This window comes from Myodes glareolus, chromosome 6 (assembly GCF_982192425.1).
Source record: "Myodes glareolus chromosome 6, mMyoGla1.1, whole genome shotgun sequence".
In the NCBI taxonomy this organism is placed as follows: Eukaryota; Metazoa; Chordata; class Mammalia; order Rodentia; family Cricetidae; genus Myodes; species Myodes glareolus.
Window position 1 is genome coordinate 48,137,868 of NC_142031.1, and position 7,037 is coordinate 48,144,904.

Consider the following 7,037-nt stretch of genomic DNA (forward strand, 5'->3'; position numbering starts at 1 on the left):
TTACATTTTAGATTCCCTGACTCTCTATGCAACAAACCATGTGATTGGTCAACTGATGCTTTTCTCTTCCTTTTTATTTCTGATTTCCATCTTAGTAACTTAGACCAGTGGTGTCTTTCCTTTGACAATTTTTGGTATAATCCCAATGCTGATCAGGCAGTAAATAACTGATGGTATTAATTTCTGATATTTTTAGATGTGGTGTATTTTACACCCTGTGACAGCTTCTTTAAGCTAGGTAATATAGTATTCATCACAAAGTTTCATGTAGGTGTAATTATGAAGGTCCAAAAGAATCAGGAATAAAGGAGAACAAGTATTTATTTATTTATTTATTTGGGGAAAAACTCACAATAAGTGTAGAGAGTCATAGTCCTCTGTCATTGCTGGAAGCTGTGAACCCAACTCCAACTACCAACCAAGAGAGAACACGAACATGTTTTCTGACTGCTCTTATAATACTTCAGACCATGCAAGTATCCAAAAAGCTATTAACTGAATAAATTTCCACAACACCTCCCCTTTTGTCTAAATAAGAGTGTTCTAAACCTAAAGAAACTATATACAATAAGAACAAATATCAAGTATTGTCCAGGAAAAAGAAAAGGCAAAAACATATACAAAAATAGAACTAAAATTAACATGAACAACATCAAGCAAGAAACACATGTTAAATGTCTGATTAGTCTAAGATAATTAGCAAATAACAGAGAATACTTCAATAGATGTCCTATACTGAGGCATCTAAGTCTTACATTGAAAATGTCTTAGATAAGTTATGAGAGAAGAATAGAGTACCTATGACTATCTAATCTTCAACCCCATCAGAGACCTGAGAAGGAAAATAATATTATCTGAGTAAGCAGACTCAAAATTGCAAGCAAGCTACTTTCAGAAGGTGCAATAAATGACAGGGACAGCTTTGGATACCTTGGCAATAACCCAAAGTCTCCTGTGAAACATTGGGGCAATCAGCTTTGGCTAAGGCCTAGCATAAGTGACAGACCATTTTCAGAACAGGAATATTCAAGACTGTCCTCCATCTTGGCAAGATTCGGCAGTAATTTTTGTCTGTATCTTGCTTGTCCAGTTTAGACAGCATGTACTTTTTCAGTGGTGAAGGCAAGGGCAGTTCTTTGCCCAAAGGGCAGTTTTGCCAAGAAGAAAACAAGCTCCAAGTGGAGTGTCGTTGGTGCTCAACATTCTCTCAGAATGGTGCTTCCAGAAGCAATCATGTCTCATGTCAACAGAATATTGAGTTATTTAAATGCCATATTATACAGTTCTTTGATGTGTTTGAACATAACCTATCTATGAAGAAAACAATCTGAACCTAGAGAACCTGATTAGCCTAACTATAAGTATGACAAACTTGGATGAATTTTGACTTTTAATTCTTAAAACATATATAGTTTAAAGACTAAGACTTCACATTATATAATTAAACAATATTTAAGCAGATATGTAGCAAATGAGGACAATGACCTCAAAATGCAAACAATATATATATATATATAAGTATCTTTATCAGATGTAGGAAGGTGTAGTGCAATATGATAAATATATCCTAAAATTGCATCAATACACAAAGTATGTTAAGCAGAGGTATTAACATGCATGCATGAAATATGACAAAATAACTCTGCATAGGTGCACAAATATTGTAAGCAGAAATAGAAGCATATTCAATATAACAAACATAAATTCGAATCTTTATCAATGTACAAATTATCTTAGAAGGAATACAAAGTTAATTTTTCCTCTGTGTCAATATACAAGAGTATATACCATTATGAATTGTCTATACCTGTTGTAAAAGGAGCAGTGGGCCACTTCCTACTGCCTGGCTCCCAGCCAGCCACCTGGTTAGCTTATGCCTCAAAATAACAACACACAAATTGTATTCATTAAAACACTGCCTGGGCCTCCTACCCCATCCCGGCTTTCTGCCTGGAACCCCTACCCTTCCTCTCTCCCTTTTTCGGGGCTTAAAATCCTCCAAACGGCAGAGAGAGAACATGCAAATTAATAGGATCAGAAATGAAAAGGGGGACATAACCACAGACACAGAGGAAATTCAGAGAATCATTAGATCTTACTACGAAAGCTTATATGCCACAAAGTTGGAAAATGTAAAAGAAATGGACATTTTTTTAGATAAGTATCATATACCAAAGTTGAACCAAGAACAGGTGAACAATCTAAATAGACCTGTTAGTCGTGAAGAATTAGAAGCTGTTATCAAAAATCTCTCTACCAAAAAAAGCCCAGGACCAGATGGTTTCAATGCAGAATTCTACCAGAACTTCCAGGAAGAGCTAATACCTATACTCCTTAATGTATTCCACAATATAGAAACAGAAGAGTTCTTGCCAAACTCCTTTTATGAAGCTACAGTTACCCTAATACCAAAACCACACAAAGACACAACCAAGAAAGAGAATTACAAGCCAATCTCACTCATGAACATCGACGCGAAAATTCTCAATAAAATACTGGCAAACCGAATCCAAGAACACATTAGAAAAATTATCCATTATGATCAAGTAGGCTTCATCCCAGAGATGCAGGGCTGGTTCAACATACGCAAATCTATCAATGTAATCCATCATATAAATAAACTGAAAGAAAAAAACCATATGAACATTTCATTGGATGCTGAAAAAGCATTTGATAAAATTCAACACCCATTTATGATAAAGGTGTTGGAGAGACTGGAGATACAAGGATCATACCTAAATATAATAAAAGCAATATACAGCAAGCCAACAGCTAACATCAAATTGAATGGAGAGAAACTCAAAGCCTTTCCACTAAAATCAGGAACACGACAAGGCTGTCCACTCTCTCCATACCTCTTCAATATAGTGCTTGAAGTTCTAGCAATAGCAATAAGACAACATAAGGAGATCAAGGGGATTCGAATTGGAAAGGATGAAGTGAAACTTTCGTTATTTGCAGACGATATGATAGTGTACATAAGCGACCCCAAAAACTCTACCAAAGAACTCCTACAGTCGATAAACACCTTTAGTAATGTGGCAGGATACAAGATCAACTCCAAAAAATCAGTTGCCCTCCTATACACAAAGGATAAAGAAGCAGAGAGGGAAATCAGAGAAACATCACCTTTCACAATAACCACAAATAGCATAACATATCTTGGGGTTACTATAACCAAGGAAGTGAAAGACCTATTTGACAAGAACTTTAAGTCTTTGAAGAAAGAAATTGAGGAGGATACCAGAAAATGGAAAGATCTCCCCTGCTCTTGGATTGGGAGAATCAACATAGTAAAAATGGCAATTCTACCAAAAGCAATCTATAGATTCAATGTAATCCCCATCAAAATACCATCAAACTTCTTCACAGACCTTGAGAGAACAATAATCAACTTTATATGGAAAAACAAAAAACCCAGAATAGCCAAAACAATCTTATATAATAAAGGAACTTCTGGACGCATTACCATCCCTGACTTCAAACTCTATTACAGAGCTACAGTATTGAAAACAGCTTGGTATTGGCATAAGAACAGAGAAGTCGACCTATGGAATCGAATAGACCCAGATATTAACCCACAAACCTATGAACACCTAATTTTCGACAAGGGAGCTAAAGGTATACAATGGAAGAAGGAAAGCATCTTTAACAAATGGTGCTGGCATAGCTTGATGTCAACCTGTAGAAGAATGAAAGTAGATCCATATCTATCACCATGCACAAAAATCAAGTCCAAATGCATTAAAGATATCAACATTAATCTGTCCATTTTGAACCTGATAGAAGAGAAAGTGGGAAGTAGTCTACAAGATATAGACACAGGAGGCCTCTTCCAAAGTAGGACCCCAGTAGCACAGACAATAAGAGAAACAATGAATAAATGGGACCTACTGAAACTGAGAAGCTTCTGTAAAGCAAAGGACACTGTCAGTAAGACAAAAAGGCTGCCTTCTAACTGGGAGAAGATCTTCACCAACCCCTCATCAGACAAAGGTCTGATCTCCAAAATATACAAAGAACTCAAGAAACTAGACACTAAAACTCTAAATAACCCAATTAGAAAATGGGGTACTGAACTGAACATAGAATTCACAACAGATGAACTTCGAATGGCCAAAAGACACTTATGGTTATGCTCAGCATCCTTAGCGATCAGGGAAATGCAAATCAAAACCACTTTGAGATACCATCTTACACCTGTCAGAATAGCTAAAGTCAGAAACACCAACGATTGCCTATGCTGGAGAGGATGTGGAGTGAGGGGAACACTTATCCAATGTTGGTGGGAATGCAAACTTATGCAGTCACTGTGGAAATCAGTGTGGCGGTTTCTCAGGAAACTGGGAGTCAATCTCCCTCAGGACCCAGCAATTCCACTCTTGGGAATATACCCAAGAGATGCCCTATCATACTACAAAAGTATTTGTTCAACTATGTTCATAGCTGCACTATTTGTAATAGCCAGAACATGGAAACAACCTAGGTGCCCCTCAATAGAAGAATGGTTAAAAAAGGTGTGGAACATATACACATTAGAGTTTTACTCAGCGGTAAAAAACAATGACATCTTGAATTTTGCCTGCAAATGGATGGACATAGAAAACGCTTTACTGAGTGAGGTAAGCCAGACCCAAAAAGAGAAATATGGTATGTATTCACTCATAAGTGGATTCTAGCCATAATTAAAGGTCTTTGAGCCTATTATTCGTGATCCTAGAGAAGCTAAATAAGAAGGTGAACCTGAAGAAAATCATGTAGTTATCCTCCTGGAAACTGGAAATAGACAAGAATCCCAAATAACCTTGGGTGCATGGGGGGTGGGAGGGTTGTTGGAAGGGGAGAGGGTTAGAGAGAAGGGAGTAGGGGAGGAATGGGGAAAGCTAGGGGGACTGGGATGGGGGGAGGGAGGAAGGATGGATATGGGATCAGGGAAGAATATATCTCAACTAAGGGAGTCATTTTAGGGTTTACAAGAGACTTGATTATAAATGCGATCCCAGGTCCAAGGAGAGATCCCCAGATTGTTCTCTGGACAGAGGAGAGGGTGCCTGAACCGGCCTTGGCCCATAACCATACTGAAGAATATTTTGCTTATCACCATAGAACCTTCATCTGGCGATGGATGGAGATAGAGACAGAGACCCACATTGGAACACTGGACTTAACTCCCTAGGTCCAAACGAGAAGCAGAAGGAAAGAGAATGTGAGCAAAGAAGGCAAGACCAGAGGGAACCTTCATCCGAGGATGGATGGTGATACAGACGGAGCCCCACATTGGAGCACTGGACTTAACTCCCTAGGTCCAAACGAGAAGCAGAAGGAAATAGAATGTGAGCAAAGAAGGCAAGACCAGAGGGAACCTTCATCCGAGGATGGATCGTGATACAGACGGAGACCCACATTGGAGCACTGGACTGAGCCCCCAAGGTCCAAATGAGGAGCAGAAGGAGGGAGAACATGAACAAGAAAGGCGGGACCGTGAGGAGTGCATTCACCCACTAATACAAGGGGACTGATCTAATGAGAGTTCACCAAGGCCAATTGGACTGGGACGGAACGAGTACGTGATCCAACCAGATTCTCTGAATGTGGCCGGATTCTCTGAATGTGGCTGGCCCGGAGTCTTTCTGAAAAGCCATTGACAATGACACTGGGACTTGTTTCCTCTGCATATACTGGATTTTTTGGATCCAGTCTGTTTGGATACTCACCTTCCTGACCTGGAGGGAGGGGGGAGGAACTTGAACTTCCCACAGTTTAGGAAACCCTGACTGCTCTTAGAGATGGAGAGGGAGGAGGAGGGGGAGTGGGGAGAGTGAGAGGGTGTTGGGAGGAGGGGCGGAAATGGAAACTTTTATAATTTAATAAATTTCAGACAGTTGAAAAAAAATAAAACACTGCCTGACCCATTAGTTCTAGCCTCTTATTGGCTAACTTTCACATCTTGATTCAACCCATTTCTAATAATCTGTATGTCACCCTAAGGTCATGGCTTGCCGGGAAAGATTCAGCATGTCTGACCTGGCAGCTTCATGTCAGGTGGCTCTCTGTCTCTGCCTCCTTTCTCCCAGCTTTCTTTTCTGTCTTCTCTGCCTATCTAAGCTGCTACCCTATCAAAAGGCCAAGGCAGTCTCTTTATTTAATCAATGAAAGCAACACACAGAAAAAAAGATCATCCTACACCATTTCCCCTTTTCTGTTTAAACAAAAAAGAAAGGCTTTCACTTTAACATAATAAAATAGAATAGATAGATAGTTATAGTTTTCCATTGTTATAAAAGATAAAATAGATATAAATATTGTAACTGTAGTTCTTATTTGATACTTGTTTTGTTATATGTAATTTTATTATGTTAAAGTTTCCTGGTAATCCATGAGCTCGTGGTGACATACAGATTATTAGAAATGGGTTGAATCAAGAAGTGAGAGTTAGCCAATAAGAGGCTAGTACTAATGGGTTAGACAGTGTTTAAATGAATAGTTTCCGTGTAACTATTTCAGGTAAAGTTAGCTGGGTGGCCGGGAGCTGAGCAGGATGAAAAACAGCATGCTTGCCTTTTACAACACTATACCTAATAGTTCACAAGTAGATACACTAACTACCTATTAGCTCATCCCATCCATTTTCCCTTTTTTTCTTTGCCAAAATAAATCCCTGAGCCTATATCATTTCTGTCCCCATTCTTATACATCTTATAACCAACCCTTCACAGATGACAATTGTCTCTAATCATGAAGATAAATTCTGTAATTTTATTTTAGAGATAAAATTTTTTGTGTTTGAACATATCAAGAGAGGGGATGTTGTTTTCTAGAATTACTTCCAACTGTTATGGGGGCAATGCTATTTCTATGGGATACTGTAAGCACTAAAATTCTCAGTATTACTGTCTTGTACACTTGTAGATAGTATCTGAGTAGTCTGTAGTGTTTTTCTGAAGTTCTTATTTGAAATTCTGGTCATATCACTGTAAGAAGCTGCACCATCTCAGCTAGCCAAGTTAAATAATCTTGAGCAGTTCATGGCCCCAAAC